The sequence below is a fragment of the Canis lupus genome, chromosome 27 (assembly GCF_003254725.2).
Source record: "Canis lupus dingo isolate Sandy chromosome 27, ASM325472v2, whole genome shotgun sequence".
Classification (NCBI taxonomy): Eukaryota; Metazoa; Chordata; class Mammalia; order Carnivora; family Canidae; genus Canis; species Canis lupus.
The window spans coordinates 33,670,728-33,684,888 of record NC_064269.1 but is presented as its reverse complement, the minus strand read 5'-3'; the positions used below and the strand labels follow the sequence as shown (position 1 = coordinate 33,684,888).

The following is a 14,161-nucleotide window of genomic DNA, read 5'->3' as shown; positions in this document are numbered from 1 at the left end:
CCCATGTCAGGCTCCCTGTGTGGAGCCTGCTCCTCCCTCTACCTGTGTCTCTGCCTCTCTCTCTCTCTCTCTCTCTCTCTCACTGTGTCTCTCATGAATAAATAAATAAAATCTTTAAAAAAATTATAAAGAGACATTCATGAACTTTCTGTAGTTTCAGGAGTCCTGGAGCCTCCTTTGCGTAGAGAACTTTGGTGTTGCAAGATAAGTAAAATGGCCTCACATAGTAGGTACTTAATATGTATATTGTGTGGAATCAAACTGAGTTATGATATTTGCCAACAGTCTTGCAAAAGAGGAACAGGTGAATGAACCTTTCATAACATGATTCAAGGTCTTATAAGAAAGCATCTCCAATCTACCAAAATAAACCAAACTTTCATTTCTTACCTGGCTTACTAATACTTTCATATTTACCATGACAGCCTCATGGTTTGCTGTAGATCCAATTTCCACTAAAGTGCCCCAAGGGTAACTTATTAAACCGTATCTGTTCTATATCGCTCTCCATTAATGTGTTTATCAGGTTCTTGGAGCGGAAAATGATTGTGATAATGGATATAAAGCAAGTAATGCAGTGCCTGGAATACAAAGGTGCTCAACAGATGTTAGCTTAAAACATAAAAAGACAAAAGAGCAGATTAGAAGTGGGGAGGTGTTCAGAAAACAGAGGAGATAGAGGGAAGGATATAGAATTACCAGGAGTGGGGTGGGGGTGGGGTGCAGGAGACCCAGGACTGAGAGGATGCCCTTCCCAGGCCGCTCTAGACTAGACTGACCTTGTCTGCCAGGAGCTCTTAACGTGACAGGTGATCTGGGACCCACAAAATGGGGTGAAGCTCCTCACTGATACTAAATAAAAGTATAGCCATTTGACAGATCTGTCCTGTATCTTAGAAGGCGTAGAAATATGATAATAGCACCAAATATGAATCATGGAAAACAGGCCATGAATGGAGACATTTGCTAAGAGATGCCAGCCTGGCCCCAATGAAGTCAATTTGTCAGCTATTTTCACTGGGGAAAGAGAAATTAAGGGAGGAGTTGCAGCCCCTGCCAAACCTAACTGTCTACATGTCTAAGAAGTGGAGTGTTTAAGGCTGCTGGGCAACATCAGCTGCAGATGAGCTCAGCAGGGTGAGGCTGGCAGGGAGGCCAGGGCAGAGCTCACTGGGGAACACAGGGCAGAGAGCACATGGCTTCAGGGTCCCTGCAGAGTCAGTCATGCACTGAGCCCAGGGGCCAAGGGCAGAGGGACGCAGAGTGAGGATGGCCTGCCTGTGGGTTTCGGGGCTGGGGTGTGTAGGTGTAGCAGTGCTGCATGTTCTCTGAAGGCTGACCCATGTCCGGGTGGCTTACCTCTTCCAGCCTCCGTTTTCTCATCTATAAAATGAAGAAAATAGCATCTGCTTTGAAGGGTTTCTGCAAAGGTTAAGCATAAACAAAGAAAGCACAAGTGTATAGAAACCGTGAAAACTCTGGATGCCAGTTGTCATTGTCATGAAAAAGAAACTGAACAGGTTGCACTGGTCAACTCAGGCTGCTATAACAAAATATTATCAACCGAAGGGAGGGGGACTGAGGCAACAGAGTTTATTTTCTCACGGATCCTGGGGCTGGAAATCTGAGATCAAGGGGCCAGCAGGGTAGTAGTTTCATCTGAGGCCTCTTCTTTTGGCTAGCAGGAGACTGCCATCTCACCGTGTGCTCATATGACCTTTGTTTTGTGCACACACACACACACACACACACGCAGAACGAGCAAATTCTCCTGTGTCTCATCTTGTAAGAACATTAATCCCATCAGGAGGGCCCCTGCTCTTATGACCTCATCTAACCCTAATTATTTTCCAAAGGCCTCATCTCCAAATATTATCACATGTAAGAATTAGGATTTCAACATATGAACTTTGTGATGGACACAAACATCCAACCCATACCAGTTAAAAAGAAACTATTCCTTCTTATAAATATTCCCTGATGTTTTTATTTTATTTTATTTTATTTTATTTTATTTTATTTTATTTTTTATTTTATATTTTATTTTATGTTTTTATTTTTTTAAGATTGTATTAATTTATTCCTTTGTTTGTTTATTTATTTAGAGAGCACATGCATGAGTGAGGAGTGGGGAAGGGGCAGAGGGAGAGGAGAGAGAATCTCCAGCAGACTCTGTGCTGAGCTCAGAGCCTGACATGGGGCTCAATCCCACAACCCTGAGATCACAATTTGAGCCAAAATTAAGAGTCAGACACTTAACTGGCTGAGCCCCCAGGTGCCCCTCCTTGACATAGTTGAGAGAGAGAGAGAGAAAAAATCCTTGGTTGTAAGAAAATGCATTTCCAATAAAATGCCAAAATAGGGAAACGTTAATCCCCTAGGCTGATCCTGGATTTTTTCAGCCAGACCTTTGTTGATATATCACTGTTGTACCCTTTATGTCATTTGTAAAGACATCCTTTTAAAACTAAAAGCCAGGGAAAACCTGATCTACAGTGGCAAGTACAGTGCCGGGGATATAGGTTAATAGTGGTTCTAACCTTTGATCCCTCCATGGATTCAAAGCTATGGACATTTTCTCAAGGAAAAAACACACACATTTCTGACAACAGAGAGAGGTTCTCAACTTGAAATCCATCTTTGGATCCCTGGTGTATGCGTGTGGTCCATGGACCTCAATTTATGAGCCCCCTGCACTACAGAAAGTAGGGAATGCTGGTGGTCATTGAGAATATCAAGGAAGTTTCTTCCATTCTTTTGTGGGTAGGAGTAACAATGCAGTTTTTAAAAATGCGGAATGTAAAAGAATTTTCTGTCTGAGTTGTTAACCTTAAATAAATCATGAAGTGGGAGTAGGGTGATAAACAGCTGGTTGCCTGGAACAGGAGTCTGGAGACTGGAGTTTTAGTCCTGACTCCCCAGGTAACTAGATTTGGGACTTAAGCTATGTTGTCTCTCTGAAGTTTATCGTTGGTCAAGCTTATTCCCACCCATAGCTTCTTTTTCTAATGTCCATCATGGAACAGACACACATGCCAAGTGCTATCCATACCCCCACATAGTATTAAGTAATAAGTCAACATTGCAAAGCATGGATGTATCTCTCTCTCTCTCTCTCTCTCTCTCTCACACACACACACACACACACGCACACACACTGCTGTTTTGTGGGAAGAGAGCCATATTTCTTTACAATGGGAAAATAAACTTTCCCTCGGCCTCACCTCAGAAGTTCTTTCTCAGAGGATCCAGTCTTGCTTTGGGGAAACTGAGAAGGCTTACCCAGAAATAGCTAGAGCCTTCATCTTGAGCCAGATGAAAGTGGCTAAATCTTTTCCCGCTTTCCCTTAAAATCATCTTCTTTTCTCAATACTTGCCATTGTCAGGTGCCTGTTTACACTGTTCCTTCCCAAGGTCACACCCATCAGTTTCTTGAAAAGGTGTTTCAAGCAGTTGTGGTTTGGGGTAGTACAAGAGAAATAAGGAAATGGCTGGCAGGCAAGCGGCAAGCCCAATGGTACCCTTGTTCTGGCTCTCCACCTGCCACAGCCGAGGTGGTTTGGGAGCTGCTGTGGCAGTCTGTCCCTGCTGGTGGGCCCCAGGGTGTTCCCTGAGTGCTACCCCATAATCTTTCTACAAGAGTCTCGCTTTGGTTTGGGTCTGTGTTGTCCTTGGAATTAGTCGGTTAAGTAGTCTTCTGTGTCCACTGGAACCATTGGCCCATCTCTGGGATAAGACCAGAATCAGATCAAGATGGTCTGGGGTTGGAAAGCAGCCTGGGGATGCCTCTCATGCCACCCCCAGGAGACACTAGCCCTTTTGGCCATGTTCCTTGGGCCACCCCCCCCCCCCCTCGTGCCAAACAACTATTGAATGAACTTAGCAAAGAAAGAATAAGCAACACAAAGTAACGATCTTCCAACCCAAGAGGAGATACTAAGGACATTTTGATGCAAGGGTGGTTTACTGATTTGGAGAAAGCCCTTTTGATTCAGTTTCAGTTCAGTTGATTGATTGATTCATTGATTCAGTTTCATCTGAAACACTATACACACCTGACACAGAATAGGTGTCTTGTACAAGTTTATTGAGAGAATGCATGGATGGTTTTCCTTAGTGCTTTTGTGCTAAAAAGGGAGCTGATGCAAAGTAGGTCTTCCATCAGTATGTGGTTCTTACCTGTTTCTTCCCTCAGGTGTTTCATTCTTACTTCCGATTCTCAGGAAATCATGATTGGGGCTGTATTAAGGAATATATATATATATATTTCAAAACCTCAGACCAGTCTGTATTGGAAAGCCAAATAGTTCCCCTAAATTCAGAGGAGAATGGACTTTATTTACTGACCTTCTTATTTTGGTAGGGATATTTTTCTCGGTTCCATTGTCTCGTCAAATAAATTTCGAGCAAGTCCTTTTTCTTCTGTGGGTCTTAGCCAAGCCTACCAGATGAGGGACCTGGGGAGAAAGTTTGGTAGAAAACAGTTTTAGAAATAAAAGTCTTCTGTGTCTTCCGAAGTTGAAACTCTGGAGTACTCCAACCCAGGTGAGCAGAAATGTTTTCTTCCCTTTCATCTTATTTGCCAGGAGATTAATGTTGTGGATTGAAGGCAGAGGAAAGAATTTCTGGTTTTATGCTGGGACTCTAAATGAATCATTGCTGGCAAGCCCTTGTGAAGAAAATCCTATGACTTTAAACTCATGGAAGATGGCACCCGGGAATAAAAGCAATATAGAAAAAGTTACCATTCTTCCAGCGTAGCCATGGTGGCTAACGCTACCGCTAACTCATGGTAGCTACTGCCTCTAGAGCTTGTGGACAAATGTATAGGATCAAGAATTCACATTGTGTTGAAGAGTGATAAGGAAATTGTTGGCACACTTTTGCGATTTGATGACTTTGTCAACATGGTACTGGAGAATGTCACTGAGTTTGAAATCACACCAAAGGAAGAAGGATCACTAAATTAGATCAAATTTTGCTAAATGGAAATAATATAACAATGCTGGTTCTTGGAGGAGAAGATCCTGAAGTATGAATGGATTAACTTACTCTCTTTTGTCCTATAATGACAACAAAAGTGATTTTTGTTACCCTTTTTATGTTTGGATTCTGTAAAGCTAAGTTTCCCATTAAAGGCAAATGTTTTGAAGATGCATTGTAAATGCCCAGTTTTGTAAGTTAATCATTATTATTTTGGAAAAAGAAGAACAGTTTGTCCTCTGAAGACTAAAATAAAAATGCTTTCGGTTAAAAAAAAAAGTGATCATTTATGCTCCTGTCATATTTCCCCCCTTTGGCTAAATGATGACTGACTTATTCTAATCTATTCCAAGACTGACAAATTTCATGTGAGTTTCTAAATCTTAATATCTGATTGTGTCACCAAACTCCTTCACTGAGAAGGTATTCCAATTCACCCAGCATGATGGTGCAAGTGGGTTGACCAAGAAATAATCTATGATTTCATGATTCTTTTGAGAATCCATGAAAAAATTAGTTCTATAATTCTGCTGGGAAAAGTTGGTGGTTATAACATTTTATGGGATCCTCCCAGTTTCAAATGTTCATCCCACAACTAGCCCCATAGCCTTTATTTATTTTTTTAATAAATTAATTTTTTTATTGGTGTTCAATTTACCAACATACAGAATAACACCCAGTGCTCATCCCGTCAAGTGCCCCCCTCAGTGCCCGTCACCCATTCACCCCCACCCCCTGCCCACCTCCCAATTCCACCACCCCTAGTTCGTTTCCCAGAGTTAGGAGTGTTTATGTTCTGTCTCCCTTTCTTTTTTTTTTTTTAATTTATTTTTTATTGGTGTTCAATTTACTAACATACAGAATAACACCCAGTGCCCGTCACCCATTCACTCCCACCCCCCGCCCTCCTCCCCTTCTACCACCCCTAGTTCGTTTCCCAGAGTTAGCAGTCTTTACGTTCTGTCTCCCTTTCTGATATTTCCCACACATTTCTTCTCCCTTGCCTTATATTCCCTTTCACTATTATTTATATTCCCCAAATGAATGAGAACATAAAATGTCTCAGAAGTTTCAATATTTGGGGATCCCTGGGTGGCAAGTGGTTTCGCGCCTGCCTTCAGCCCAGGGCATGGTCCTGGAGTCCTGAGATCAAATCTCACATCGGGCTCCCTGCATGGAGCCTGCTTTTCTCTCTCAGTCTCTCTCTCTCTCTCTCTCTCTCTGTCTCATGAATAAATAAACAAAATCTTTAAAAAAAATTAAGAAATTTCAACATTTAAATCTTTATATTTTTGAAACTGCCCCTTGTGCTTGTGTGTGGCACAAAGCTGTTTGGTAGTTCACATTGTTTCATTTTTTATTTTGAAAATACAGTCATTTAGTTTAGAGAATAAGGTAGTAATAAGGGCCCTTGTTGTTTCTTAATAACACAGATAACAAAAGGATTATCTTCTCAATTGAGGTTGACCCATGTACGACACTGGTTTAACTGTGCAATTCCACTTACACATGCAGCTTTTTCAATAACTCCAGTTCAGTACTGCAAATGGATTTTCTCTTCTTTTTGATGGTCTCAATAACACTTTTTTTCTCTAGTTTTATTATAATAATACAGTACATGATACACATAACGCACAAAATATGTGTTAATCAACTACTTATGTTATTAGTAAGGCTTCTGGTCAACAGGAGGCTATTAGCAGTTAAGTTTTGGAGGAGCCAAAAGTTATACTTGGGTTTTCGACTGTGCAGGGAGTAGGCGCCCCAACCCCTGCGTTGTTCAAGGGTCAACTGTATATCCAAAGCCTCAAACCTTAGAAACCTCCTTGACTTGTTTATTCCTTTTCTAGCCCACATTCAATTCATTAAGGCCTGTTGGCTTTATCATCAGAATGTATTAGAATCTGGTCACTTTTTACTGTCCCCACTGTTCCAGCTGTTCCAAGTGGACTTCTTCTCTAGCAATAGGCTCCTACTGGCATCCTGCTGCCAGGCTTCACCAGCCCTGTCCCTAGCACCCCCTACCGCCCCCCCACCCATGTGCACTCTCAACACAGGGAATGTGACCCTTGTAAATGTCACCCCTCGCCGCCAGGCTTCCTGTCTCAGTGAAAGCCAAAGAAGCCTTGAGGATTTACAAGGGCCTAGGTGATCTGCACCTTCTTCCCTCCCCTCCTCCTTTCTGACTTAAGTTCCTTCTCTCTGCTTTGCACCTTCCTCCCCAGTTCCTGGGGCTTCCTTGCTGTTCTGTGAAGGCACCCAGCTGAGGGTGTGCACTGCTCTTCCCTCTGCCAGGAATGCTTTCCGTAGATATCCACCAGGCACCTCCTCTTTCTGTGTTCATGTCTTTGCCCAAAGGCAGCCTCTCCTCCAGGGCTTCCCTGGACCCTAGAAAATGTAGCATCTGTTCCTCCAATCCTTCCTCCCCGCTCTGCTGAACATAATCTATTTATCTTGTTATTGTTTTCTTCCCTCCACAAAAAAGGAAGCTTCCATGAGGACAGATTTTGTCTGGTTCTCACCGTGGAATCCCTCCCTTCTGGAAGAGTGCTGGGCATGTAGAGATATTCAGTACATATTTCTTGCATGATGAAATATCCTCAGCTCAAATCCTTAAATCAGGGAGTGCGGAACAAATAGGTGGGAGTGTGGGTCACCACAGAGCCCTAAATGTTTAGGGGTCTGAGGCACACTTCCAAAATAGTTTCTTATGTCTGGAAAGATTTTTTGCCAGGCCAGGATGTTCTCCTGAAATGTCCTCTGTGGCCTGGCTCTGTTTAACTCAGTTTCCCTAGAATTCTACTCTCAGTGATGAATTTTTTAGTGTTAAGCATCACCCTATTTAATAGGCCTTTTTTTTTTTTAATTTTCTCCTTATTCGCATGGATGGAGCATTTACATAAAATCAAATGCAACCATTTTTAAGGGCTCAGTTTTTTTTTGTTTCGATAAAGGCATACAGCTCTGTAACCACTACCCCAATGAAGAAAATAGAACACATCCATTACCCCAAAAACATTCCCTTGTGTCCCTTGGCAGGAAATCCTCAGCCCCCACCTTCAATCCTGAACAAGCACCTATCTGTTTTCTGACATCATAGATAAATTCTGCTTGTTGTAGAATTTTATAGAACTGGAAGTGTACAGTAGGCACTCTTCATTCTCTTGCTCAATATAATGTTTTTGAGATTCATCCATGGTGGTGTGTGTATCAGTGGTTCATTCCTTTTTACTGCTGAGTGAAATCAGTAGGCCATTCTATTAAATAGAAAATACTCCGAAGATGGGCAATTGGCAATCTTGGCAGTTCTTTAACACTTAAGTCTAAATGAAATTTTTTTTGGTTGAGCAACATATGGAAAGTATAAGAACATTTGGGTAACTGGAAATGAGGGGGAGGCCTGACAAAGACAATGCTGAAAGGCGATTTTGCCAGCATCACCATTTTGCTTGTCTTTCACATACAGACTCAAGAAGTTGCCTCACTGCCTTCAGTGCCCGAAATCCAAGAGTGAGTAAATGAGTATTACTGAATACCTGCTAGGTGCTGGATGTAGTTCTATTTGATGTGCATGGCAATCCTGTGAATTAAATGTTACGGGCTCCCTTCTTTCGGATGAGGAAACAGACCAGGAGCTGTTAGTGGGATTCAGGCCAGGTCTTCCTAACAACAAAGTTCAATCATTCAAGTTCATTTTAAGTTCTTGGGCTGAGCACAGCCTGAGAGAGAGGGGAGAGGAGGAGAGAGAAGAGAGGGAGAGATAGGGAAGGAGGGAGAGAAAGAGAGAGAGAAAGAAAGAGAGAGAGAGGGAGAATGGAATGGGAGAGGAGAGAGAGAGGTCAGAACAGATCCACGGGGCGAGATCTCATGGGAGGAGGAGACTCCCTGAAGCTGCATTGGGTTTCTCAGAACTGAACCAGTCTGGGCACTTCATGGGATGAGATTCTCTAAGGTAGCCTTGGGGTTACTGGCAGTGCCTCTCTGGTTTCAGCATGGCAGCTTCAGCTCATAGCTCTCCTCGTGAATTAAGACCCCGGGGTATGAGCCCAGTCTTAAAAGTCAATTCCAGAAACAGTGGGGGAAGCCTTGGTTGTAACCAGGGCCTTGTCCACTGTCTGATAACTAGAGCCTAGAGCCGTGAGACAGGCAGAGCTGGTGCTTGGCCAGCAGACTGACCTTAAGCCCTGCTTCCCCGCAGACTGCATTCCAGGGCTTCAAGTATCATCTCTCCCAAGCCACATGTGTTTACCCTTTGCACACTCCACTCCTCTCCCTTCCACCTGGCGGAGGTGGGAAGGCGAAACCAAGGCCACTTCAACATTCGGCCCTTGAGACTCCCGGGCTGGGCCGGGCTGTGCTGGGTAGGCTCATAATTTTAGCAGGTCACACAACCAGCCAGCAGATACAAAAGTGCTCACATTTCTGCAGTGTATTAGTTTCCTAGGGCTGCTGTCACAACGTATCACCGACCGGGTGCCTTAAAACAACAGAAGTTTATTCTTTCATGTTCTGGAGGCTCAAAGTCTGCAATCCAGGGGTTGGTAGGGGTGGTTCCTTCCGGAGGTCCAGGGGAGAAACCCTCCCAGCTCTCTCCCCCGGCTGCTGCTGGCACCTGTCAATCCTGGCGTTCCTTGGCTTGTGGCAGTGTAACTCCTCCACTCTGCCTGGAAAGTTCTCCCCATTCCTCACCCCTCTTCCCTCCCCATGTGAAAAGCATCCACTCACCATTGAAGCCTCTCCCCTGGGTGAGGGCTAACCCGAATGCAGTGGGGAGTGTTCACACCTGGTGCCCAGCGGTGGTCCCTGTGTGTTTCTCCCAAGCAACACCTACCGCAATGTGTTGCTTTTGCTTCATTACTGCCCACCCGGCCACCAAACCAAACCAAACCAAGTGTCGTAAAGGCAGTTATCTTTGGAGTCCCCCACAGTGATGCAGAAGATCATCCACAGCTGTTAAATGGCTGAACAAGCATAGAAGTTGCCTTCAGGGGATAGAGACCGTATTTGTATTATATGCCTTACAATGCTTGGTGCGTAGTTGGCTCTCAAATGCTTCCTGTGTGGTTTAGCGAATGAATGAAAAAGCCTCTATTTGCGAGCACGCAGGGGTAGTGGGAGCTGTGAGTCATGGACACTTGCATTTCCATTAATGTAATGCCCTGAGGAAATAAAATTCTCTCATCCTTTTCTTCTACTGACTCAGGTGCTTCTGAAATGAAATTTAATTGAGGTCAGGGAAGGGGACAGGTGCCACCTTCCATCTCACTAATGAAGAAGTGAAAGGAAAGAAAGGGGAAGTCCTGGGCCTGAGGTTCCTGAATTCTGAGGTAGTGTTGGTTAAGTGGCCAGGACCAGGACTTCTGTTCCTGGTTTATTCCTACAATCAGGAGTGGGGATCATGGGGTACCAGGGTGGTTCAGTCCGTTAACCGTCCAGCTCCTGATGTCAGCTCAGGTCTTGACCTCAGGGTCATGACTTCAAGCCTTCCGTTGGGTTCCACACTGGGCACGGACTCTACCTAAAAAAAGGGGAAAAAGAGTAGGGATCCTGGCAGTGTTGGGCCGTGGCATGGGTAAGGGAGGTGTCAGCTAGGATGGGGTTCTGGGACTCCCACACTGAAGCTGCTCCAGGCCCATCCTCATGGAAAATGATCCCTCGGGCAGCCCGGGTGACTCAGTGGTTTAATGCTGCCTTTGGCTCAGGGTGTGATCCTGGAGACCTGGGATGGAGTCCCACGTCAGGCTATCTGTGTGGAGCCTGCTTCTCCCTCTGCCTGTGTCTCTGCCTCTCTATCTCTCCGTTTCTCATGAATAAATAAATAAAATCTTAAAAAAAAAAAAGACCCCTTGCTGGCCTTGCAGCTGAATGAAGGTCCTCTCCAGTATCAGACCAACCTCTCTTTTGTGGGGAACAAGGCACCCTTATTGTAAGGCTCTCTCTTCTCATCTCATTTCCAGTCATGTGAGCTTCCCTTCTGTGTCCCTTAACAGTGCTACCTGTCACTTGAAGCCAGGTAACACTCAAAGCCAGATTTGGAGTCATACCTGTGTCTCCAGACACCCTTTATACCATTTCTTCCATTGATTCTGTGGGCCTTCAACCTTGTTCTCCAGACCATTTTAGTCTAGGACAAGAGACCTAGCAAATGAATGATTTTACCTCCTGACCACCGCCCCCTGTCTCCATGAGGGGCATCTCAAAATTATTCAGCTATCCATCTCATCCTCCCAGTTTCCACTCCTGTTCCCTCTTGGCTCCCCCACAACCAGATCCCACAGGGCATTCTGGGGCAGGGCTGAGACTAGGAGAGGCAAACAAGGTGCCCAGGACTCACAATTTAAGGAGATACTAATTCTCAGGGTTGTGTAGGTATCTCCTTAAATTTTGTATTTGGGGACCCCTGGCTTGGTGCTGGGCTAGTGTATTAATAAAGGGAATGGAGGAGGAAAAGAAGTTAAAAGGAGGGTAGAAGAGTGCTGAGAGAACAAGGCAGGAAATCTGAAGTCAGTGGCAAAGTGGAGAATAATGGGTGTATCCTTTGGGTAAATACCGAGTAGTGCAATTGCTGGATCATAGGGTAGTTCTATTTTTAACTTTTTGAGGAACCTCCATACTGTGGAATTTAATAAACAAAACAAATGATCATGGGGGGGGGGGGAAGAAGAGAGAAGAAAGCCAAGAAACAGACTCTTAACTATAGAGAACAGACTGGTGGTCCCACGCAGGGTCGGTAGGTGGGGGGATGGGTTGAATGGGTGATGGGGATGAGGGAGGGCACTTGTCTGATGTTGTTGTTTGTAGTTGTTGAATCACTAAATGGTACACTTGAAACTAGTATTGTACTGTATGCTAACAAACTGGAAATTTTTTTTTTAGATTTCTTTCAAAGTTTATTTAAGCAATCTCTACACCCAACATGGGCCTCGAACTCACTCCCAACTAACTGGAATTTAAATAAAAACAAAAAAAAAGAGAAAGAAAGAAAGAAAGAAAGAAAGAAAGAAAGAAAGAAAGAAAGAAAGAAAGAAAGAGAGAGAGAGAGAAAGAAAGAAAAGAAAGAAAGAAAGAAAGAAAAGAAAGAATCATGGGTTCATGTAGTCACTGGTAGCTTTCCCTGCAGAAATCTCACACACACAGCCTCAGACCTGCTCCATGTCACCCAGAGAATAAGAAACAAGAGGAAAACCAAAACACAGTCACCCCTTTCTCAGGAGGTTTTCCTGAGTTTCTTGTCCCAGGGAAGACAAGAAAAGGGAAGAAATCCCTAAAGTTGTGTCCTCTCTGCTTTCACTCCCTCCTCAGACTCTATTTTCTTTTGGATATCTAGAACCTCGCCAGAGGCATGGTGATTAAGTCTTAAGATGCCTGAGGAGGAGCCCTTAGAGGCTGCAAGTCCTGGGAGCACTAGCCACGCAGGGCTTTTTGAGCACTTGCAGTGTGACTACTCCAGACCCATGAGTGCTGAGTATAAAATACACAGTTTTTGAAGACTGAGTTTGAAACAAAAGAATGTAAAATAGCTCACTAATATTATTTAAGAGCTTGATTATACTGAAATGATAATGTTTGGGACCTACTGGGTTAAATAAACTACATTAAAATTAATCCACCCCTTTTACTTATTTTAACGTGGGTGCTAGAAAAAAAATTGTAAATGTTTAATTTTTTAAAATAGATTTTTAATTAATGATTTTTTTTTTTTTCAAACTCTTGGTGGAGGGCTGACTTTCAGTAGATCAAGGGGAGGGAGCCACTCTGCTACCTAGGAAACCCACCCAGAAGCAGGCCCTCTAGGAATGGTTTAGCATCCAGGCCCCCACCGAAGGGCTTCTGGCCATGTCCTGTTTCCCTGGAAGAGGGGCTCTCTGCTCAGTGGCTGCTAGAAAATGTAACATCACAAATGTTGCTCGCATTTGTGGCTGGAATTTGTGGCTGGAACAGTAGATCTATTGGACAAGGGTGGTCTCATCCCACTTCCTCCTTGAATACAAGAAAACTGAGGGCCAGAGAGAAGAACTCGCTTAGCAGATGGCACACGCTAAAAAGCACTGCTATTTCCAGCAACGTCTCAGTTGCTGGTACAGACACACACACACACACACACACACACACACCCCTAGGAGCCTGGGGAGAGGAGTGGACAGACTACAGAACCCTGGGCTGCAGGCCTCGAGCGAAATATTCCAAGACTCACAACACTGGCTGTGGTTTCTTGGAAGTGAAATGAAAACCGAATAAAATCACATTTTAAAAGCCCATTAGTCTCTGGAAACTTGGGGTGTGGGGACAAAGCTGGGGAGGCTGAGGCCTTCCCCTGTTCATTCACATGCATAACACCGGTTCGTTTGCCGGGTAGGCCAGTTGGCACCCTAAAAGCACAGAACCCCTCCTCTCCCAGGCAGCTGGGGTGGAGCCTCACCCTGAGCCTGACACCGAGGGGCAGCCACTCCAGGATTGTCTGACAAGTAAACAAAGACGAGTTTCAGGAGGACTGGCTTGATAAAGGGGAGAGGAGTGGGCAGCGCGGGAGGGGGAGCCAGACACCACAGGCAAATGCCCTTATTTCATAATTTTTATCTGGCGCCCCGATCTCATCACCCTGCATCGTCAAGGCTTTCGGAGAGGCAGTTTGGGGACGCGGAGAGACCACGAGGCCTCCGCCCGGGGCAGCTCTGCGGGCGCTCGTCCGGGGGGGGGGGGACAGTCCCGACGAGACGAGGGGGGTGCGGAGCCCCCTGCACCCGAGGAATCTTCTTTGGTTCCCGCCTGGCTTCGGCGCCTCCTCGCCCGCACCTGGCGTCGCCTCGTGCCCCGGCGGGTGGGAGTGACGGCGAGGCCAAGGCCAGGGGCCAGGGGCCAGGGGCCAGCGTCGGGGTCCCCCGCAGCGGGGGCGCCTGGGGCTCAGCTCTGCTTCCCGCGCGCACGCACGCTCGGGCGCACGGGTCGCGGGGGGAAACCGAGGCGCGGCCGAGGGGCGGGCCCGGGGGGAGGGGGGGCGCGGGTGTGGCCGCGGGTGTGGCCCGGGGCGGGCGGGGCCCCTGGGGCGCGTCTCCCGGGGCCTCGGGACGGTGCGCGCGCCCCGTGCGGTCGGACGTTCCAGATGGGCCGGGGAGGTGCCCCGCGTCTGCCCCCGGTGGAGGGGTGACTGTGCCGCTGACGTCAGGAGGCTTTGGTTCAT

The 14,161-nt window shown here is 45.7% G+C and overlaps 1 pseudogene; it reads left to right on the top strand.

Moving 5' to 3' along the window:
- The first annotated feature begins 407 nt into the window (after positions 1 to 407).
- On the top strand, positions 408 to 5,206 carry LOC125753795 (U6 snRNA-associated Sm-like protein LSm5; annotated as a pseudogene).
- The last annotated feature ends 8,955 nt before the right edge of the window (positions 5,207 to 14,161 follow it).